At 50.0% G+C, this 25,365-nt stretch overlaps 1 pseudogene across 1 annotated transcript in view; it reads right to left on the minus strand.

Annotated features, from left to right (window-relative positions):
• Positions 1–411, minus strand: part of LOC308609671 (ubiquitin-like modifier-activating enzyme 1) — a 53,073-nt pseudogene extending 52,662 nt beyond the window's left edge. The window contains exon 1 of the transcript in view: positions 189–411. The product of the transcript in view is annotated as a ubiquitin-like modifier-activating enzyme 1 (transcript). The remainder of the gene's footprint in view (positions 1–188) is intronic.
• Positions 412–25,365: the final 24,954 nt, after the last annotated feature.

The following is a 25,365-nucleotide window of genomic DNA, read 5'->3' on the forward strand; positions in this document are numbered from 1 at the left end:
CCCAGGCTACAGTTTGTAAAATCGGTGGATCAGGGAGATATGTCCAATAAGATTTATCCAAAGCATTTCCCCTAGTTACCTGGCAGGCCAATATAGCAAGCATAGCAACAAAAAGATTTCCAGGTGTTAAGGTAGCTCCCTGGTCTGTTACCACTTTATCGGCGTCATCAGCAAGCGTTTAATCTGACCCCACGTTGGTGGATTCGAAGTTCTTGTAGAGATGGCTTGTGTCTTGCGAGGTCTTGGGTGCGGACGCGGAAGACAAAGAATTGGTCTCTCTCCAATGGTGAGCTTTTGTATCTGCTGCAGCAGCGGTTCTTTAGCTGATGGTGATTCATTAGCTGACGTCTCCGGCTGTGGTGCCTTGTGCCTGACTGGGAAGTGGTAAGGCACGGTCGGAGGGCCCGACATGTCTGATGAAACGGTCAGGCACACACAACAGCGAGTCAGCGTCCTGTGGAAATACACAAGCATACCCTCAGCCGCTGGTTAGAAAATATCAGGTCCTTTCCATTGACGAGTGAGCAGATCCTTCCATTTCACCCTATGTTTAGGTTTATTAATATCGGGATTCCAATGCCTCATCATGGCAGTATTACCTTGTGAATCAGTATTCAAATTATTTAATACAAATAGTGTGTGTTGAAGATGTGATGTGGAGAAGTGTATTTGAATTCCCCTTGCTGTAAATTTGTAATTTGAACTTTTAAAGTATGTTGGGCTCTTTCCACTATTGCATGACCCTGAGGATTATAGGGGATTCCCATAGAATGGGAAATATTAAATTTTTCACAAAAGTCTTTAAAAGCCTTAGAAATGTAGGCAGGAGCGTTATCAGTTTTTAGAGCTTTTGGAATGCCTAGAAAGGCAAAACAGAAAAATACGTGTTGCATAACATCCTTAAATCTTTCCCGGTTCTTGCTGAGGCAAGAATTACATGAGAATAGGTATCCACAGAACCATGTACATAAGATAGCTTTCCAAAAGTTGGCACATGAGTTACATCCATTTGCCATAACATATTAGGTAATAATCCTCTAGGGTTGACCCCCATGGGCAAACTGGATGAATAAGTTGGACAATGTGGACAATTTTTAATTATAGATCTGGCTGTCTCCCGGGGCAGTTGAAATTGATATCACAGAGCTACGGAATTTTGATGATGCAAATTATGTGAAGCTTGTGCCTCCTCAATACAAGGGAAAGCGACAATTCGTGTCAAAAGGTCAGCTTGGCGATTACCTTCACATATGATTCCAGGCAAGTTAGAATGTGACCTTACATGACCGACATAATAAGGTAAAGAACGTGCCCAAACTTGTTTTTGTAAAGAAGCTCACAGTGATAGTGCCAATGGTGGCGGTGCCCACGGTGACACTGCCCACGGTGACAATGCCCATGATGACAGTGCACATGGAGACAGTGCCCACGGTGCCTTTGCCTATGGTAACAGTGCTCACAGTGACAGTACCCATGGTAACAGTGACCACGGTGAGAGTGCTCATGTTGATAATGTCCATGGTGAGAGGTCTCATTGTGACAGTCCGCATTGTGCCAGTACCCATAGTGACAGTGCTCATGGTGACAGTGCACATGGTGACAGTGACCATGGTGACAGCGCTCGCGGTGGTAGTGCTCACAGTAATAGTGCTCATGGTGAGAGTGCCGATGGTGACAGTGCTCACAGTGACAGTGCCCATGGTGATAGTGCCCATGGTGAGAGTCCGCCCATTGATAGTGCCCATGGTGGCAGTTCCCATTGTGAAAGTGCTCATGATGACATTTCCCATGTTGGTAGTTCCCATGGTGACAGTGCTCATGGTGATAGTGACCATGGTAACAGTGTACATGGTGGCTGTGGCCTTGGTGACAGTGCCCATGATGACAGTACTCATGGTGACAGTTCTCACGGTGATAGTGCCAATGGTGACATTGAACATGGTGGCAGTGAAAAACGGTGACAGTGCCCATGTTGACAGTTCTCATGATAACAGTGCACACTTTGACAACCAAAGCAGACAGTACTCACGCTGACAGTTCTTAGGGTTGCAGTACACATGGTGACAGTGATCATAGTGATAGTGCCCATGGTGGCAGTGCCCACAGTCACAATTCTCATGGTGTAGTGCTCACAGTGACAGTGCCCATGGTGAAAATACCCAGGGTGACAGTACTCATGGTGAGAGTGCTCATGGTGATAGTGCCCATGGTGACAGTGCCCATGTTCACAATTTTCACAGTGATAATGCCTATGCTGAGAGTACCTAGGGTGACAATGCCCATGGTGACAGTGCCCATGGTTTCATGCCCTTGGTGACTGTGCTCATGGTAACAGGGCTCATGTTGGCAGTGCCATAAATAACAGTGTTCATTGTGGCAGTGCTCATGGTGACCAAGCTCGGGTGACAGTGCCCATGTTTACAGTGTTTATGATGATAGATATCACAGTGTCAGTGCCCAAGGGGACACTGTCCAGGATGACAAAGCACATGGTGATACTTCCCATTGAGACTGGCCATGGTGACATGGCCCATGGTGACAGCATCCAGTGTGACAAGGCCCATGGTGACAGTGCTCATGGTGACCATGCCCATGGTGACAGGGCCGATAGTGAGAGAACCAATATTGACAGTGCTCATGGTAAAATTGCCCATGGAGACATTAGCCATGGTGATAGTGCTCATGCTGACAACCCCACGGTGACAGTGCCAATTTTGATGGTCCCCGTGGTGACAGTTCTTATGTTGAATGTGACCTAGGTGACAGTTCTCATGGTGACAGTGCCTATGGTGAAAATTCTCATAGTGACAATGCTCACGGTGAGAGTGCCCATGGTGTTATTACCCATGGTGAGAGTACTCATGGTAAAAGTGCCCATGGTTACACTGCACATGGTGGCAGTGCAAAATGGTGACAGTGCCCATGGTGATATTGCTCATGGTGACACTGCTTATGGTGATAGTTCTTATGGTGATAGTGTGTATGGTGAAACTTGACACAGTGACAGTGCTCATGGTGACAGTGTTCACGGCGATAGTGCCGATGGTGAAAGTGCCCATGCTGACAGTGCCCATAGTCACAATTCTCAAGGTATAGTGCTCATGGTGACAATAGCAGGGTGACAGAGCTCATGGTAAAAGTGCTCATGGTGACAGTGCCCATGGTGACAGTACCTAAGGTGACAATTCCCATAGTGAGAGTGATCATGGTGAGAGTGCTCATGGTGACAATACACAGGGTGTCCTGCCCATGGTGACAGTGATCATGGTGAAACTGCTCATGTGGACAGTGCCATAAATGACAGTTCTCATTGTGGCAGTGCTCATGGTGACTGTGCTCAGAGGGACGGTGCCCATTGTTACAGTGCTTATGGTGATAGATGTCACGGTGGCCGTGCCCACGGTGACAGTGCCCACGCTGACAAAGCCCATGGTGATACCTCCCATTGTGACAGTGCCCACAGTGAAAGAGCCCACGTTGACAGTGCCCAAGATCACAGTGCCCATAGTGAGAATGCTAATGTAGACTGTGCCCTTTGTGACAATGCCCACTGTGACAATGCCCATTGTGACTCTGCTCACGGTGACCGTACTGATGCTGACAGTGCCGATGGTGATAGTGCCAATAGTGAGAGTGCTCACAGTGAAACTGCCCATGGAGACACTGCCCATGGTGATAGTGCTCATCGTGACATCCCCTCGGAGGCAGTGCCAATGGTGAGAGTCCCCGTGGTGACAGCTCTCATGGTGAAAGTGACCCTATTGACTTTGTTCATGGTGACAATGCTCAAGGTGATAGTCTCCATGATGACAGTGCCCATGGTGACTGTTCACATGGTGACAGTGCCTATGGTGATAATGCAATTAGTGACAGTGCTCATGGTGAGAGTGCCCATGGTGATAGTGCCCATGGTGAGAGTCCTTACGTTGATAATGCCCATGGTGGTAGTTCCCATTGTGAAAGTGCTCACGATGCTGGTGACCATGATAACAGTGCACGTGGTGGCAGTGCCCTTGGTGACAGTGCCCATGATGACAGTACTCATGGTGACAATTCTCACGGTGATAGTGCCCATGGTGACATTGCACATGGTGGCACTGAAAAATGATGAGAGTGCCCATGTTGACAGTTCTCATGGTGACAGTGCACATGTGACAACCCATTCAGACAGTACTCACGGTGATATTTCTCATGGTTGCAGTACCCATGGTGACAGTGCTCACAGTGATAGTGCACATGGTGGCAGTGCCCATGGTGACACTGCCCATGGTGACACTGCCCACAGCACTATTGTCTATGTTGACAGTGCTCATGGTAACAGTGCCCATGAGACAGTGAGTAAGGTGAGAGTGCTCACAGTGATATTGCCCATGGTGACAGGGCTCATGGTGACAGTCCGAATTGTGTCAGTACCCAGGGCAACAGTGCTCGTGGGGACAGTGACGACAGTGAGAGTGCTCATGGTGATAGTGCTGACGGTAATAGTGCTTATGGTGACAGTGCAAATGGTGACAATACACATGGTGAGAGTACTCATGTTGAAAATACCCATGGTGGCAGTTCTCATAGTGACAGTTCTCATGGTGACAGTGCTCATAATAGCAGTTCCCAAGGTGGCAGTGCTCGTGGTGACAGTGCTACTGGTGACAGTGCACTTGGTGGCAGTTCCCATGGGGACAGTACCGATGGTGACACTGTGCATTGTTACAGTGCCCATGGTAACCGTTCTCACGGTGATAGTGCACATCGTGACAGTGCTCACAGTGACAATGCCCATGGTGCCAGGTCCCATAGAGACATTCCACATGGTCACATTTCTCAGAGTGCATGTGCCTATAATGATATTACCCATCTTGACACTGCACATGGTGGCAGTGCAAAATGGTGACAGTGCCCATGGTGACATTGCTCATGGTGACTTGGCTTACACTGATAATCCTTATGGTCACAGTGTGCATGGTGACACTGCACAGAGTGACAGTGTTCATGGTGACAGTGTTCATGGTGATAGTTCCCATTGTGAGAGTGTCCATGGTGACAGTGACCATAGTCACAAATCTCATGCTGTAGTGCTCACAGTGACAGTGCCCAAAGTGAAAATGCCCAGGGTGACAGTACTCATGGTGAGAGTGCCCATGGTGACAGTGCCCTTGGTGACATTGCCCATGTTCACAATTCTCACAGTGATAATGCCTATGGTGAGAGTACCTAGGGTGACAATGCCCATGGTGACAGTGCCCATGGGGTCATGCCCATGGTAGAGAGCACTCATGGTGACTGTGCCATGTTGGCAGTGCCATAAATAACAGTGCTCATTGTGGCAGTGCTCATGGTAACCGTGCTCATGGTGACATTGCCCTTGTATACAGTGTTTATGGTGATAGATGTCACGGTGTCAGTGTCCACGGGGACAGTGCCCACGCTGACAAAGCCCATGGTGATACTTCCTATTGTGACAGAACCCACCCTAACAGTGCCCATGGTGACAGCGCCCAGTGTGACAAGGCCCATGGTGACAAAGCTAACGGTGACCGTGCCAATGGTGACAGTGCTGATGGTGAGAGTGCCAATAGTGACAGTGCTCATGGTGAAACTGCCCATGGAGACATTGCCCATGGTGATAGTGCTCATTGTGGCAGTGTTCATGGTGACCACGCTTATGGTGACAGTGCCCCGGGTTACAGTGCTTATGGTGATAGATGTCACGGTGGCCATGCCTATGGTGACAGTGCCCATGCTGACAAAGCCCATGGTGATACTTCCCATTCTGACAGTGCCCACTGTGACAGAGCCCATGGTGACAGTGCCCAATATCACAGTGCTCATGGTGAGAGTGCTAATGGTGACTGTGCCCATGATGACAGCGCCCATTGTGACAACACCCATTGTGACAGTGTTCATGGTGACCATGCCGATGATGACAGTGCCGATGGTAATAGTGCCAATACTGAGAGTGCACAGGGTGACACGGCCCATGGAGACCACTGACAATGGTGATAGTGCTCATCGTGACAACCCCTAAGAGGCAGTGCCAATAGTGAGAGTACGCATGGTCACAGTTCTCACGGTGGAAGTGACCCTGTTGAAATTGCTCATGGTGACAGTGCTCAAGGTGATAGTCTCCATGTTGACAGTGCCCATGGTGACTGTTCTCATGGTGACAGTGCCTATGGTGATAATGCTCTTAGTGACAGTGCTCACAGTGACAGTGCCCATGGTGACAGTGACCACGGTGACTGTTCTCACCGTGATAGTGCCCATGGTGACAGTGTTCATGATGACAGCCCGCATTGAGGCTGTGCCCGTGGTGACAGTTCTCAGGGTGATAGTGCTCATGGTGATAGTACTCACGATGACATTGCCCAAGGAGACAATACTCACGGTGTCAGTAATCATGGTGAAAGTGCCCATGGTGGCAGTTCTCATAGGGACAGTTCTTGTGACAGTGCTCATGGTGGCCGTGCTCGTGGTGACAGTGCCCACGTTTAAAGTGCTTATGCTGATAGATGTCACGGTGTCAGTGCCAATGGGGACAGTGCCCACGCTGACAAAGCCCGTGGTGATAATTCCCATTGTGAAAGTGCCCATGGTGACAGTGCCCAGTGTGACAAGGCCCATGGTGACACTGCTCATGGTGACTGTGCCCATGGTGACAGTGCCGATTGTGAGAGTGTCAATAGTGACAGTGCTCATGGGGAAACAGCCCATGGAGATATTCCCCATGTTGATAGTGTTCATGGTGACAAGTCCACAGTGACAGTGCCAATGGTAATAGTCCCCGTGGTGACAGTTCTTACATTGAATGTGACCATAGTGACAGTTCTCACGGTGACAGTGCCTTTGGTGAAAATTCTCATAGTGACAGTGCTTATGGTGAGAGTGTCCATGGTGATATTACCCATGGTGACAGTACTCATGGTAAAAGTGTCCATGCTGACACTGCACATGGTTGCAGTGCAAAATGGTGACAGTGCCCATGGTGATATTGCTCATGGTGACATTGCTTACGGTGATAGTCCTTACAGTGATAGTGTGTATGGTGAAACTGCACACGGTGACAGTGTTCATGGTGACAGTGTTCATGGCAATAGTGCCGATGGTGAGAGTGCCCATGGTGATAGTGCCCATGGTGAGAGTCCTTACGTTGATAATGCCCATGGTGGTAGTTCCCATTGTGAAAGTGCTCACGATGCTGGTGACCATGATAACAGTGCACGTGGTGGCAGTGCCCTTGGTGACAGTGCCCATGATGACAGTACTCTTGCTGACAATTCTCATGGTGATAGTGCCCATGGTGACATTGCACATGGTGGCAACGAGAAATGGTGAGAGTGCCCATGTTGACAGTTCTCATGGTGACAGTGCACATGGTGACAACCCATTCAGACAGTACTCACGGTGATATTTCTCATGGTTGCAGTACCCATGGTGACAGTGCTCACAGTGATAGTGCACATGGTGGCAGTGCCCATGGTGACAGTGTCCATGGTGACACTGCCCACAGCACTATTGTCTATGTTGACAGTGCTCATGGTAACAGTGCCCATGAGACAGTGAGTAAGGTGAGAGTGCTCACAGTGATATTGCCCATGGTGACAGGGCTCATGGTGACAGTCCGAATTGTGTCAGTACCCAGGGCAACAGTGCTCATGGTGACAGTGACGACAGTGAGAGTGCTCACGGTGATAGTTCTGACGGTAATAGTGCTTATGGTGACAGTGCAAATGGTGACAATACCCAGGGTGACGGTACTCATGTTGAAAATACCCATGGTGGCAGTTCTCATAGCGACAGTTCTCATGGTGACAGTGCTCATAATAGCAGTTCCCAAAGTGGCAGTGCTCGTGGTGACAGTGCTACTGGTGACAGTGCACTTGGTGGCAGTTCCCATGGGGACAGTACCGATGGTGACACTGTGCATTGTTACAGTGCCCATGGTAACCGTTCTCACGGTGATAGTGCACATCGTGACAGTGCCCCTGGTGGTAGTTCACCTGGTGACAGTGCTAAATAGTGACAGTGCACATGCTGACAGTGCTCATGGTGATAGTGCCCATGGTGACAGTGCACACGGTGATAATGGACATTGTTACAGTGTTCATGGTGACAGAGCCCAAGGTGGCAGTGGCCATGGTGACAGTGCCCACAATGACAGTGCCCAAAGTGAAAGTGCCGACAGTGACAGTGCCCATGGTGACCCTTCTCACGGTCATAGTGCCCATGGGGATAGTTAGCATGGTGAGATTTCTCACGGTGATATTGCCCGTTGTGACAGTGTGCTCCGTGAGAAGGCCCATGATGACAGTGCCCATAGAGACATTCCGCACGGTCATATTTCTCATGGTGAAAGTGCCTTTGGTGATATTACCCATGGTGACAGTGCACGTGGTGGCAGTGCAAGAAGGTGACAGTGCCCATGGCGATATTGCTCATGGTGACTTTACTTACAGCGATAGTCCTTATGGTGACAGTGCACATAGTGACAGTGCACACAGTGACAGTGTTCATTGTGACAATGTTCATGGTGATAGTTCCCATGGTGAGAGTGTCCATAGTAACAGTACCCAGAGTCACAATTCTCATGGTGTAGGGCTCACAGTGACAGTGCACATGGTGAAAATACCCAGGGTGAGAGTACTCATGGTGACAGTGCTCATGGTGATAATGCCCATGGGACAGTGCCCATGTTCACAATTCTCAGAGTGTTAAAGCCAATGGTGAGAGTACATAGGGTTACAATGCCCCTGGTGACAGTGTCCATGGTGTCATGACCATGGAGACAGTGCTCATTGTGACAGTGCTCATGTTGGCAGTGCCATAAATAACAGTGCTCATTGTGGCAGTTCTCATGGTGACCGTGCTCATGGTGACAGTGCAAATGTTTACAGTGTTTAAGGTGACAGAGGTCACGGTGTCAGTGCCCATGGGGACAGTGCCCTTGGTGACAAAGCCCTTGCTGATTTTTCCCATTGTGATAGTGCCCACGGTGACAGCTCCCATGGTGACAGCACCCAGTGTGACAAGGCCCATGGTGACAGTGCTCATGGTGACCATGACCATGGTGACAGGGCCGATAGTGAGATGGCCAATAGTGACAGTGCTCATGGTGAAACTGCCCATGGAGACATTGCCCATGGTGATAGTGCTCATGGTGACAACACCACGGTGACAGTGCCAATGGTGATAGTCCCCATGGTGACAGTTCTTACATTGAATGTGACCATGGTGACATTGCTCATGGTGACAGTGCTCATGGTGACAGTGCTCAAGGTGATGGTCTCCATGTTGACGGTGCCCATGGTGACATTTCTCATGGTGACAGTGCCTATGGTCAAAATTCTCATAGTGACAGTGCTCACGGTGACAGTGCCCATGGTGATATTACTCAAGGTGACAGTACTCATGGTGATAGTGCCCATGGTGACACTGCACACGGTGATAATGGGCATTGTTACAGTGTTCATGGTGATAGAGTCCAAGGTGGCAATGGCCATGGTGAGAGTGCCCACAATGACAGTGCCCATGGTGAAAGTGCCGACAGTGACAGTGCCCATGGTGACACTTCTCACGGTGACAGTTCCCATGGGGACAGTTAGCATGGTGAGATTTCTCACGGTGAGAGTGCCCGATGTTACAGTGCTCACAGTGACAATGCCCATGGTACCAGTGCCCATAGAGCCATTCTGCATGGTCACATTTCTCACGGTGATAGTGCCTATGGTGATATTACCCATGGTGACACTGCACATAGTGGCAGTGCAAAATGGTGACAGTTCCCATGGTGATATTGCTCATGGTGACATTGCTTACGGTGATAGTTCTTACGGTGATAGTGTGTATGGTGAAACTGCACACAGTAACAGTACTCATGGTGACAGTGTTCATGGCGATAGTGCCGATGATGAATGTGCCAATGGTGACAGTGCTCATTCTCACAATTCTCACGGTATAGTGCTCATGGTGACAGTGCCCATGGTGTCAATACACAGGGTGACAGTATTCATGGTGACATTGCTCATGGTGATAGTGTCCACAGTGAGATTGCCCATGTTCACAACTCTCACGGTGATAGTGCCCATGGTGACAATACCCAGGGTGACAGAGCTCATCGAAAAAGTGCTCACGGTGACAGTCCCATGCTGACAGAGCCTAAAGTGACAATTCCCATGGTGACAGTGCTCATGGTAATACTGCCCATGGAGACATTGCCCATGGAGATAGTGCTCATGGTGACAACACCACGGTGACAGTGCCAATGGTCATAGTCCCCGAGGTGAAAGTTACTACATTGAATGTGACCATGGTGACAGTTCTCAATGTGACAGTGGCTATGGTGAAAATTCTCATAGTGACAGTGCTCACGGTGACAGTGTCCATGTTGATATTACCCATGGTGAGAGTACTCATGGTAAAAGTGCCCATGGTGACACCGCACATGGTGGCAGTGCAAAATGGTGACAGTGCCTACTGTGACATTGCTCATGGTGACATTGCTTACCGGGATAGTCCTTACAGTGACAGTGCGCATGGTGACAGTGCCCATGATCACAATTCTCACAGTGATAATGTCTATGGTGAGAGTACCTAGGGTGACAATGCCCATGGTGACAGTGCCCATTTTGTCATGCCCATGGTGACAGTGCTCAGGGTCACAGTTTTCATGGTGGCAGTGCCATAAATAACAATGCTCATTGTGCCAGGGCTCATGGTGACCGTGCCAATGTTTACAATGTTTATGGTGATAGATGTCACGGTGTCAGTGACAACGGGGACACTGCCTAGGTTGACAAAGCCCATGGTGATACTTCCCATTGTGACAATGCCCAGGGTGACAGTGCCCATGGTGACAGAACCCAGTGTGACAAGGCCCATGGTGACAGTTCTCACGGTGATCGTGCCGATGGTGACAGTGCCGATGGTGACAGTGCTCATGGGGAAACTGCCCATGGAGACATCGTCCATGGTGATAGTGCTCATGGTGATAACCCCACAGTGACAGTGCCAATGGTGATAGTCCCCATGGTGACAGCTCTTACGTTGAATGTGACCATGGTGACAGTGCTCATGGTAACAGTGCCCATGGTGACAGTGACCACGGTGAGAGTGCTCACAGTGATAGTGCCCATGGTGACAGGGCTCATGGTGCCAGTCCGCATTGTGCCAGTACCCGTGGCGACAGTGCTCATGGTGACAGTGATCACAGTGAGAGATCTCACGGTAATAGTGCTCATGGTGATAGTGCAAATGGTGACAGTACTCATGTTGAAAATACCCATGGTGGCAGTTCTCATAGCGACAGACCCATGGTGACAGTGCTCATAATAGCAGTGCCCAAGATGGTGACAGTGCTAATGGTGACAGTGCTCTTCGTGGCAGTTCCCATGGGGACAGTACTGATGGTGACACTGCACATTGTTACAGTGCCCATGGTAACTGTGCTTACGGTGATAGTGCACATCGTGACAGTGCCCATGGTGGTAGTTCACCTGGTGACAGTGCTAAATAGTGATAGTGTACATGCTGACAGTGCTCATCGTGATAGTGCCCATAGTGACAGTGCACACGGTGATAATGAGCATTGTTACAGTGTTCATGGTGACAGAGCCCAAGGTGGCAGTGGCCATGGTGACAGTGACGACAGTGACAGTGCCCATGCTGACACTTCTAAGAGTGAGAGTGCCCATGGGGACAGTTAGCATGGTGAGATTTGTCACGGTTATAGTGCTCGTTGTGACAGTACTCACAGTGACAATGCCCAGGGTGCCAGGGCCCATAGAGACATTCCGCATGGTCACATTTCTCATGGTGAATGTGCCTATGGTGATATTACCCATGGTGACACTGCACATGGTGGCAGTGCAAAATGGTGACAGTGCGCATGGTGACACTGCACACAGTGACAGTGTTCATGGTGACAGTGTTCCCATGGTGAGAGTGTTCATGGTGACAGTGCCCATAGTCACAATTCTCACGGTGTAGTGCTCACAGTGACAGTGCCCATGGTGAAAATACCCAGGGTGACAGTGCTCATCGTGACAGTGTTCATGGTGATAATGCCCATGGAGACAGTGCCCATGTTCACAATTCTCACAGTGATAATGCCTGTGGTGAGAGTACCATGGGTGACAATGCCCATGGTGACAGTGCCCATGGTGTCATGCCCACGGTGACAGTGCTCATGTTGGCAGTGCCATAAATAACAGTGCTCATTGTGGCAGTGCTCATGGTGACCGTGCTCATGGTGAAAGTGCCCATGTGTACAGGGTTTATGGTGATAGATGTCACGGTGTCAGTGCCCACGGGGACACTGCCTATGTTGACAAAGCCCATGGTGAAAATTCCCACTGGGACAGTGTCCACGGTGACAGTACCAATGATGTTAACGCCCAGAGTGACAAGGCCCATGGTGACAGTACTCACGGTGACAGTGCCCATTGTGACAGTGCCAATGGTGAGTGTGTCAATAGTGAAATTGCTCATGGTGAAACTGCCCATGGAGACATTGCTAATGGTGATAGTGCTCATGATGACAACCCCATGGTGACAGTGCCAATGTTGATAGTCCCTGTGGTGACAGTTCTTACGTTGAATGTGACCATGGTGACATCGCTCATGGTGACAGTGCTCAAGGTGATGGTCTCCATGTTGACAGTGAGGATGGTGACAGTTCTCATGGTGACAGGGCCTATGGTGAAAATTCTCATAATGACAGTGCTCATGGTGAGAGTGACCATGGTGATATTACCCATGGTGACAGTACTCATAGTGAAAGTGTCCATGGTGACACTGCACATGGTGGCAGTGCAAAATGGTGCAAGTGCCCATGGGGATATTGCTCATGGTGACATTGCTTACGATGATAGTCCTTACAGTGATAGTGTGTATGGTGAAACTGCACACAGAGACAGTGCTCATGGTGACAGTGTTCACGGCGATAGTTCCAGTGGTGAATGTGCCCATGGTGACTGTGCCCATTGTCACAATTCTGACGGTGTAGTGCTTACGGTGACAGTGCCCATGGTGACAATACAGAGGGTGACAGTATTCATGGTGACATTGTTCATGGTGATAGTGCCCATGGTGAAAGTGCCCATGTTCACAACTCTCATGGTGATAGTGCCCATGGTGACAATACCCAGGGTGACAGAGCTCATGGAAAAGGGATCATGGTGACAGTGCCCATGGTGACAGTACCTAAGGTGACAATTCCCATGGTGAGAGTCCTCATGGTGACAGTGCCCATGGTGACAATACCCAGGCTGTCCTGCCCATGGTGACAGTGATCATGGTTTCACTTCTCATGAGGACAGTGCCATAAGTGACATTGCTCATTGTGGCAGTTCTCATGGTGACTGTGCTCATGGTGCCAGTGCCCATGGTTACAGTGCCTATGGTGATAGATGTCATGGTGACCTTGCCCACGGTGACATTGCTCACGCTGACAAAGCCCATGGTGATACTTCCCATTGTGACAGTGCCAACGGGGGCAGAGTCCATGGTGACAGTGCCCAAGATCACAGTGCCCATGGTGAGAGTGCTAATGGTGACTGTTCCCATGGTGACAACAAACAGTGTGACAATGCCCTTTATGACAGTGCTCATGGTGACCGTGCCTATGCTGACAGTGCTGATGTTGATAGTGCCAATATTGAGAGTGTTCACGGTGACACTGCCCATGGAGACACTGCCCATGGTGATAGTGCTCATCATGACAAACCCTCGGAGGCAGTGCCAATAGTGAGAGTCCCCGCGGTGACAGTTCTAACGGTGAAAGTGATCCTGTTGTAATTGCTCATGGTGACATTGCTCATGGTGATAGTTTCCATGTTGACAGTGCCCATGGTGACTGTTCTCACGGTGACAGTGCATATGGTGATTATGCCCTTAGTGACGGTGCTCACGGGGACAGTGCCCATGGTGACAGTGACCATGGTGACTGTTCTCACCATGGTAGTGCCCATGGTGACAGTGTTCACGGTGACAGTCCGCATTGAGGCTGTGCCCATGGTGACAGTGCTCAGGGTGATTGTGCTCACGGTGATAGTACTCACGTTGACAGTGCCAAAGGTGACAATAACCACGGTGACCGTAATCATATGAAAGTGCCCATGGTGACAGTTCTCATAGTGACAGTTCTTGTGACGGTGCTCATGGTGGCTGTGCTCATGGTGACAGTGCTCTTGGTGACAGTGCTCATGGTGGCAGTGCCCATAGTGAGACTACCAATGGTGACACTGCCCATGGTGACAGTGTACATGGTCATGGTGCATCTGGTGGCAGTGCAAAGAGTGACAGTGCCCATGGTGATATTGCTCATGGTGAGAGTGCCCATGGTTACATTGCTCATGGTGACAGTGCCCCTGGTGACAGTGCACACCCTGAGAGTGCCCATGGTGGCCGTGCCCATGGTGACAGTTCTTATCATGTTAGTGCTCACGGTAGCAGTATTCATGGTAATAGTGCTTACGGAGGCATTACCCACAAAGAGAGTACCCATGGTGAGAATACTGACTGGGACAGTTCTCATGATGACTTTTCTCTCTGTGACAGTGCCCTTGGGGAGAGTTAGCATGGTGAGATTTCTCACGGTGATAGTGCCCATTGTTTCAGTGCTCATAGTGACAAGACCCATTGCGCCAGTGCCCATCATGACATTGCTCATGGTGATAGTTCTCATGGTGAGAGTGCCCATGGTGATATTACCCATGGTGAGAGTACTCAGTGATAAAGTCCTCATGGTGACAGTGCCTAAGTTGATAGTGCACATGGTGGCAGTGCAAAATGTTGACAGTGCCCATCATGACATTTCTTAATGTGATAGTCCTTGCAGTGACATTGTGCATGCTGACACTGCCCACGGTGACGGTGCTTTTGTTGACAGTGCTCATGGTGATAGTGCCAATGTTGGAAGTGCCCATCGTGAAAGTGCCCATGTTGACAGTTCTTATACTGAGAGTGGTCAGAGTGGCAGTGCTCATGGCAAAGTGACCATGGTGACAGAGCTCACGGTGACAGTGCCCAAAGTCACAATACCCATGGTGACAGTGCTCAGACTGACAGTTCTCGTGGTGATAGTGCCCATGGTGACAGTGCACATGGAGATACTGAGAATGGTGACAGTGTTACTGGTGACATTGGTCAGGGTTGCAGTACCCATGGTGATAGTGCTGAAACTGACAGTGCCTATGGTGATAGTGCCCATGGTGAGTGTGCTCACGTGAATAGTGCCATGGTGGCAGTGCCCTTTGTGAAAGTGCTCATGATGACAGTGCCCATGTTGGTAGTTCCCATGGTGACAGTGCTCACGGTGATAGTGACCATGGTAACAGTGCACAGGGTGGCCGTGCCCTTGGTGAGAGTGCCCATGATGACAGTACTCATGGTGCCAGTGCTCATGGTGATAGTGCCCATGGTGACAGTGCACATGGTGGTAGTGCACATTGTGGCAGTGGAAAATGGTGACAGTGCTCATGTTGACAGTTCTCATGGTGACAGTGCAAACGGTGACAACCCATACTGACATTGCTCACAGTGACAGTGCACATGATAGTAGTACCAGTGGTGACAGTGCTCACAGTGGTATTGCCCATGGTGGCCTTGCCCATGGTGACACTGCCCACGGTGACAATACCCATGATGACAGTGCCCGTGGTGACAGTGCCCACGCTGCCATTGCCTATGGTGATAGTGCTCACAGTGACAGTACCCATGGTAACAGAGATCACGGTGAGAGTGTTCATGGTGATAGTGTCCATGGTTACAGTGCCCATGTTCACAATTCTCACAGTGATAATGCCTATGGTGAGAGAACCTAGGGTGAAAATGCCCATGGTGACAGAGCCCATGGTGTCATGCCCATGGTGACAGTGCTCATGGTGACAGTGCTCATGATTGCAGTGCCATAAATAACAGTGCTCATTGTGGCAGTGCTCATGGTGGCCGTGCTCATGGTGACAGTGTCCATGTTTACAGTGTTTATGGTGATAGATGTCATGGTGTCAGTGCCCACGGAGACAGTGCCCACACTGACAAAGCCCATGGTGATACTTCCCATTGTGACAGTGCCCATTGTGACAGTGCCCATGATGACATTGCCCAGTGTGAGAAGGCCAATGGTGACAGGGCCCACAGTGACCGTGCCTGTGGTGATAGTGCCAACAGTGAGAGTGCAAATAGTGACAGTGTTCAGGGTGAAACTGCCCATGGAGGCAATGCCCATGGTGATAGTGCTCATTGTGACAACCCCTCAGTGACAGTGCCAATGGTGATAGTCCCCGTGCTGACAGTTCTTACATTGAATGTGACCATGGTGATATTGCTCATGGTGACAGTGCTCACGGTGACAGTGCTCAAGGTGATGGTCTCCATGTTGACAGTGCCCATGGTGACACTTCTCATGGTGACAGTGCCTATGGTGAAAATTCTCATAGTGACAGTGCTCACGGTGAAGTGTCCATGGTGATATTACCCATGGTGACAGTACTCATGGTAAATGTGCCCATGGTGACACTGCACATGGTGGCAGTGTAAAATAGTGGCAGTGCCTATGGAGATATTGCTCATGGTGACATTGCTTACGGTGATAGTGTGTATGGTGAAACTGCACACAGTGACAGTGCTCATGGTGGCAGTGTTAACGGCGATAGTGCTGATGGTGAATGAGCCGATGGTGACAGTGCCCAGAGTCACAATTTTCACGGTGTAGTGCTCACGGTACAGTGCCCAGGGTGACAATAAACAGGAAGACTGTACTCATGGTGACAGTGTTCATATTGGCATTGCCCATGTTCACAATTCTCACAGTGATAATGCCTATGGTGAGAGTACCTAGGGTGACAATGCCCATGGTGACAGTGCCCATGGGGTCATGCCCATGGTGACAGTGCTCAGGGTCACAATGCTCATGGTGGCAGTGCCATAAATAACAGTGCTCATTGTGCCAGTGCTCATGGTGACATTGCCCGTGTTTACAGTGTTTATGGTGATAGATGTCACGGTGTCAGTGCCCATGGGGACAGTGCCAAGGCTGACAAAGACCATGGTGATACTTCCCATTGTGACAGTGCCTACGGTGACAGTGCCCATGGTGACAGCACCCAGTGTCACAAGGCCCATGGTGACAGTGCTCACGGTGATGGTGCCCATGGTGACAGTGCCGGTGGTGAGATTGCCAATAGTGACAGTGCTCATGGTAAAACTGCCCAAGGAGACATCGCCCATGGTGATAGTGCTCATGGTGACAACCCCATGGTGACAGTACCAATGTTGGTAGTCCCCGAGGTGACAGGTCTTACATTAAATGTGACCATGGTGACAGTGCTCAAGGTGATAGTCTCCATGTTGGCCGTGCCCATGGTGACAAATCTCATGGTGACAGGGCCAATGGTGAAAATTCTAATAGTGAGAGTGCTCATGGTGACAGTGACCATGGTGATATTACCCATGGTGACAGTACTCATAGTGAAAATGCCCATGGTGACACTGCACATGGTGGCAGTACAAAATGGTGACAGTGCCCATGAGGATATTGATCATGGTGACATTGCTTATGGTGCTAATCCTTACAGTGAGAGTGTGTATGGTGAAACTGCACACAGTGATAGTGCTCATGGTGACCGTGTTCACGGCGATAGTGCCAATGGTGAATGTGCCAATGGTGACTGTGCCCATATTCACAATTCTCACGGTGTATTGCTTACGGTGACAGTGACCATGCTGAAAATACACAGGGTGACAGTATTCATGGTGACATTTCTCAAGGTGATAGTGCCCATGGTGAGAGTGCCCATGTTCACAACTCTCACGGTGATAGTGCCCATGGTGACAATACCCAGGGTGACAGAGCTCATGATAAAAGTGTTCACGGAGACAGTGTCCATGGTGACAGTACCTACGGTGAAAATTTCCATGGTGAGAATGCTCATAGAGACAGTGCCCATGGTGACAATACCCAGGGTGTCCTGCCCATGGTGACAGTGACCATGGGGACACTTTTCATGAGGACAGTTCCATAAGTGACATTGCTCATTGTGGCAGTGCTCATGGTGACCATGCTCATGGTGCCAGTGCCCATGGTTACAGTGCCTATGATGATAGATGTCATGGTGGCCTTGCCCACGGTGACATTGCCCACGCTGACAAAGCCTATGGTGATACTTCCCATTGTGACAGTGCCAACGGGGGCAGATCCCATGGTGACAGTGCCCAAGATCACAGTGCCCATGGTGAGAGTGCTAACGGTGACAGTGCCCATGGTGACAATACACATTGTGACAGTATTCATGGTGACATTGCTCATGGTGATAGTGCCCATGGTGAGAGTGCCCATGTTTACAACTCTCATGGTGATAGTGCCCATAGTGACAATACCCAGGGTGACAAAGCTCATGGTAAAAGTGTTCACGGTGCCAGTGCCCATGGTGACAGTACCTAAGGTGACAATTCCCATGGTGAGAGTGCTCATGGTGACAGTGCCCATGGTGGCAATACCCAGGGTGTCCTGCCCATGGTGAGAGTGATCATGATGACACTTCTCATGAGGACAGTGACATAAGTGACAGTGCTCATTGTGGCAGTGCTCATGGTGACGGTGCTTATGGTGACAGTGCCCATGGTCACAGTGCCCATGGTGAGACTGCTAATGGTGACTGTGCCCATTGTGACAGCACCCAGTGTGACAACACCCATTGTGACAGTGCTCACGGTGACCGTGCTGTCGTTGACAGTGCCAATGGTGATAGTGCCAATAGTGAGGGTGCTCATGGTGAAACTGCCCATGGAGACACTGCCCATGGTGATAGTGCTCATCGTGACAACCTCTCGGAGGCAGTGCCAATGGTGAGAGCCCCGGTGATGACCGTTCTCATGGTGAAAGTGGCCCTGTTGAAATTGCTCATGGTGACAGTGTTCATGGTGATAGTGCTCAAGATGAGAGTCTCCATGTTGACAGTGCCCATGCTGACAATTCTCATGGTGATAGGGCCAATGGAGAAAATTCTCATAGTGAGAGTGCTCATGGTGACAGTGACCATGGTGATATTACCCATGGTGACAGTACTCATAGTGAAAATGCCCATGGTGACACTGCACATGGTGGCAGTACAAAATGGTTACAGTGTCCATAGTGATATTGCTCATATTGATAGTGCCCATGGTGAGAGTGCCTATGGTTACAGTGCTCATGGTGACAGTACCCATAGTGTCAGTGCCCCTGGGGACAGTGCACACCATTAGAGTGCCCATGGTGTCTGTGCCCATGGTGACAGATCTTATTGTGAAAAATCTCACCCTGCTAACTCTCCCCAAGGGCACTGTCACACAGAGAAAAGTCCCCATGGGCACTGTCACAGTCAGTATTCTCCCCTTTGGCACTCTCATTGTGAGCACTGCCACCATGAGCACTCTTACCATAAACAATGCTACCGTGAGCACTATGATGATAAGAACTGTCACCATGGGCACTCTCACGGTGTGCACCGTCACAAGGGGCACTGTCACCATGGGCACTGTCTCCATGAGCACTGTAACCATGGGCACGCTCACCATGGGCACAATCACCATGAGCAATATCACCATGGGCACTGTCACTATGCGCACTGCCACCAGATGCACCATGACCATGTGCACTGTCACCATGGTCAGTTTTCACCATTGGTAGTCTCACCATGGGCACTGCCACCATGAGCACTGTCACAAGAACTGTCACTATGAGAACTGCCACCATGGGCACTTTCACCATGATTACTGTCACCGTCGGTATTGTCACCTTGGACACTGTCAACGTGAGTACTATAACTCTGGGCACTATAACCCTGAGCACTGTCACCATGGGCACAGCCTCAATGCGGACTGTCACCACGAACACTGTCACCATGTGCACTATCATGGTGAGAACAGTCACCGTGGTCACTGTCACCATGGGCACTGTCCCCGTGAGCACTGTCACTAAGAGCATTATCACCATAGGCACTGTCACCATGAGAAGAGTCACCATGGGCACTGTCAACATGGAGACTATCACCTTGAGTACTGTCACCATGAGCACTGTCACCATGAGCAATTTCAACAGGGTCATTTTCACCGTGAGAACTGTCACCACGAGGACTCTCACCATTAGCACTGCCTCCGAGGGGTTGTCACGATGAGCACTATCACTATGGGCAGTGTCTCCATGGGCAGTGTCACCGTGAGTACTCTCTCAATTGACACTATCACCATCGGCACTGTCAGCATCGACACAGTCGCTGTGAGCACTTTCACAATGGGTGTTGTCACACTGGGTGCTGTCAACATGGGCACAGTCACAGTTATTACTCTCACCTTGGGTACCGTTATCTTGTGCACTGTCACCGTGGGCACTGTCACAATGGGAAGTATCACCATGGGCTTTGTCATCGTGGACACTGTCACCGTGGGCACAGCCACCGTGACATTGATCACCATAAGCACTGTAACCTTGGGCACTGTTCAGCATGAGCAAGGTCACCATGAGCATTGACACAATGAGCACAGTCACTTATGGCTCTGTCCACATGAGCAGGGTCACCATGATCACTGTCACCATGGGCAGGACACCCTTGGTATTGTCACCATGGGCACTGTTACCATGAGCACTCCTAGCATGGGAATTGCCACCTTAAGTACTGTCACCATGGGCACTGCCACTGTGAGCACTTTTACCATGAGCTCTGTCACCCTGGGTAAAATCACCATGGGAACTGTTACCGTGAGCATGGTCACTATTAGAATTTTCACCATAGGCTCTCTCACCGTGAGAACTGTCACCATGGTCACATTCAATGTAAGAACTGTCACCACGGGGACTATCACCATTGGCCCTGTCACTGTGGGGGTGTTACCAAGAGCAGTATCACCATGGGCAATGTCTCCATGGGCAGTAGCACCATGAGCACTGTCACTATTGGCACTCTCACCATCGGCACTGTCACCAAGAGCAGTGTCACCATGGGACTTGTCACACTGGGCAATGTCACCATGGGCACTTTCACAATGGGAAGTATCACATGGGCTTTGTCAGCATGGGCACTGTCCCCGTGGGCACTGACACCGTGACATCTATCATCATAAACACTCTAAACATGGGCATTGTCATCATGAGCACGGTCACCATGAGCACTGCCCCAATGAGCACCGTTATTTATGGCACTGCAAACGTGAGCACTGTCACCATGAGCACTGTCCCCATGGGCATGACACCTTGGGCACTGTCTCCATGGGCATTGCCACACTAGGTACTCAAACTATAGGCATTATCACTGTGAGAATTGTGAACATGGGCACTGTCACCATGGGCACTATAACCCTGAGCACTGTCAACATGAGTACTGTCACCCTGGGTATTTTCACCATGGGCACTGTCACTATGAGCACTACACCATGAGATTTGGGACTATGGGCACTGTCACCATGTACACACAATGTGAGCTATCACCATAAACACTGTCACCATGAACACTGACACCGCGTGCAGTGTCATCATGTGCACTTTCAGCGTAATGACTATCACCATAAGCAAAATCACCATGAGCAATGTCACCATGGGCACTATCACCCTTTTGCACTGCCACCATGTGCAGTGTCACCATGGGTAATATCACCATAAGCAGTTTCACCGTGAAAAATGTGACCGTGAGGAATGTCTCTATGGGCACTGGAACCATGGGCATTGTCACTGTGAGCACTGTCCCAACAGGCACTATCACCATGAGAAATCTCACCATGCTAAGTGTCCCCATGGGCACTGTCACCATGCGAAGTGTCACCATGCACATTGTCACTGTCGGCACTCTCACCACGGGCACTGTCATTGTGGGCACTGTCACCATGGCCACTGCCACCTAGAGTTCTGTCACCATGAACATGGTAACAATGCCTATTATCACCATGTGCACTGTCACCATGGCACTATCACCATGAGCACTGTCAGCAAGTGCGCTGTCACTATTTAGCACTGTCACCAGGTGACCTACCACCATGGGCACTGTCACGATGTGCACTATCACTGTGAGCACAGTTACCATAGGCACTGTAACAATGCCCAGTGTCACCATCAGTACTGTCCCCATGGGAACTGCCACCAAGAGTACTGTCACCACGAGCACTGCCACCTTGGGCACTGCTATTATGAGCACTGTCACCATGAGAATGGTCACTATGAGAACTGCCACCATGGGTATTTTCAACATGAGTACTCTCACCATGGGTATTGTCACCATTTGCACTGTCACCATGAGAACGGTCACTATGAGAACTGACACATGGGTATTTTCAACATGAGTAGTGTCATCATGGGTATTGTCACCATTTGCACTGTAACCATGAGCACTATTACTGTGAGCAGTATCACCGTGAGCACTCTCACTATTGGCACTATCACGATCGGTACTGTCAGCATCGACACGGTCACCGTGAGCACTGTCACAATGGACGTGGTCACACTGGGCACTGTCACCATGGGCACAGTCACCATTAGCACTCTCACCATGGGAACTGTGATCTTGGGCACTGTCACCATGGGCTCTGTCACCGTGAGCCCTGTCAAAATGGGAAGTATCACCATAGGCTTTGTCAGCGTGGGCACTTTCACTGTGGCACGGCCACCGTGACATCTATCACCATAAGCACTGTAACCATGGGCATTGTCACCATGAGCACTGCCACAATGAACAATGTCACTTATGGCACTGTCCACAAGAGCAGTGTCACCATGATCACTGTCACCATGGGCAGGACACCCTGGGTATTGTCACCATGGGCACTGTCACCATGAGCACACTCACCATTTGAGATATCACCTTAGTTACTCTCACCACGGGCACTGTCACCGTGAGCACTTTTACCATGAGCTCTGTCACCCTGGGTATTGTCACCATGGGCACTATCACCTTGAGAGTTGTGAACATGGGCACTCTCACCATGAGCAATGTCACCATGAATACTGTCACCTTGTGTATTCTCACTATGGGCACTGTCACCGTGAGCACTACACTGTGAGAATTGTGACTATGGGCACTATCACCAACGGCACATTCACCATCGGCACTATCGCCGTGAACACTGTCACCATGAGCACTGTCACTGTTGCAGTTTCACCATACACACTATCACTATAAGGACTATCACCGTAAGCAATGTCACCATGATCAACATCACCATGGGCACTGTCACCATTTTGCACTGCCACCATGTGCAGTGTCACCATGGGCACTTTTACCAAGAGTACTGTCACCATGGGTAATATCATCATGGGCACTGTCACCGTGAAAATGGTCATTATGGTCGCACTCAATGTAAGAACTCTCACCACGGGCACTATCACCATTGGCACTGTCACTGTGGGGTTGACACCATGAGAACTATCACCATGGGCAATGTTACCATGGGCAGTTTCACCATGAGCACTCTCACTATTGGCACTCTCACCATCGGCACTCTCACCATGGGCATGGTCACCATTAGCACTTTCACTATGGGTACGGTCACCAGGGGCACTACCACCATGGGTAATGTTATCAGGGACACTTACCAGGTGAGCACTTTCACTATGGGCACTGTCACCATGAGCACGGTCACCATGAGCACTGTCACCATGGGCCTTGTCACACTGAGCGCTGTCACCATGGGCACTGTCACCGTGGGCACTATCACAATGGAAGTATCACCATGGGCTTTGTCAGCCTGGACACTGTCCCCGTGGGCACTGACACCGTGACATCTATCACCATAAACACTGTAAACCTGGGCACTGTCACCATGAACACTTTCACCATGAGCACTGTCACCATGGGCATGCCACCATGGGCATTGTCACCCTAGGTACTCTCAGCATAGGTATTATCACTGTGAAAATTGTGACCATGGGCACTCTCACCATGGGCACTATCACCCTGAGCACTGTCACCATGAGTAATGTCACCCTGGGTAATTTCACCATGGGCACTGTCACTGTGAGCAATACACCATAAGAATTGTGACTATGGGCACTGTCACCATGGAAACTCTCAGCATGGGAACTATCACTGTGAACACTGTCACTATGAACACTGTTACTGGGTGCAGTGTCACCATGCACACGGTCACTGTAAGGAATATCACTGTAAGGAGAGTCACCTTGAGCAATGTCACCATTGGCACTGTCACCATTTTGCACTGCCACCATGTGCAGTGTCACCATGGACAATATCAACATAGGCACTTTCACCATGAGAAATGTGACCATGCGGAATGTCTCTATGGGCACTGGCACCATGGGAATTGTCACTGTGAGCACTGTCACAACGGGCAGTATCACCATGAGAAATCTCACCATGCGAACTGTCCCCATGGGCACTGTCACCGTGAGAAGTGTCACCATGGGCATTGTCACTGAAGGCACTGGCACTAAGGACACTGTCATTGTGGGCACTCTCACCATGGCCTCTGCTACCTTGGGCTCTGTTACCATGAACACTGTAACAATGCCCATTATCACCCTGTGCACTGTCACCATGGGCACTATCACCATGAGCACTGTCAGCATGTGCACTGTCACTATTTAACACTGTCACCAGGTGAACTACCACCATGGGCACTGTCACAATGTGCACTATCACCATGAGCATGGTTACCATGGGCAATGTAACGATGCACAGTGTCACCATCAGTATTTTCCCCATCGGAAATGCCACCAAGAGCACTGTCACCATTAGCACTGTCACCACGAGCATTGCCACCTTGGGCACTGCTATTATGAGCACTGTCACCATGAGAACTGTCACTATGAGAACTGCCACCATAGGTATTTTCACCATGAGTACTCTCACCATGGGTATTGTCACCATTTGAACTGTCACCATGAGCACTATCACCATGAGCACTCTCACTGTGGTCACTGTCACCATGAGCACTGTCTCCATGGGTACTGGCACAATGCGGACTGGCACCATGAGCCCTTTCACCATGGGCACTATCACTGTGAGCACTCTCACTATGGTAACTGTCACCATGGGCACTGCCACCATAGGCAATGGCGCCATGGGCACTGTCAACATGGGCACTGCCACCATCGGCACTATCACTTTGATCACTGTCACCATGCCTACTGCAACCATGAGAACTGGCACCGTGTGTATTGTCTGCATGCGTTGTCACCGTGTGCACTGTCACCATGAGAACTGTCAACATGGGCACTGTCACCATTTTTCACTGCCACCATGTGCAATGTCACCATTGGCACTATCACCGTGAGAACTGTCACCATGAGTACTGTCCTCATGGGCACTGTCACCAAGGGAACAGCAACCATGTGCACTGTTACCATGGTCACTATCACCATGAGCACTCTCACCATGGGAACTACCAACATGA

The sequence above is a fragment of the Mesoplodon bidens genome, assembly GCF_964165515.1.
Source record: "Mesoplodon bidens genome assembly, chromosome: Y".
NCBI lineage: Eukaryota > Metazoa > Chordata > Mammalia > Artiodactyla > Ziphiidae > Mesoplodon > Mesoplodon bidens.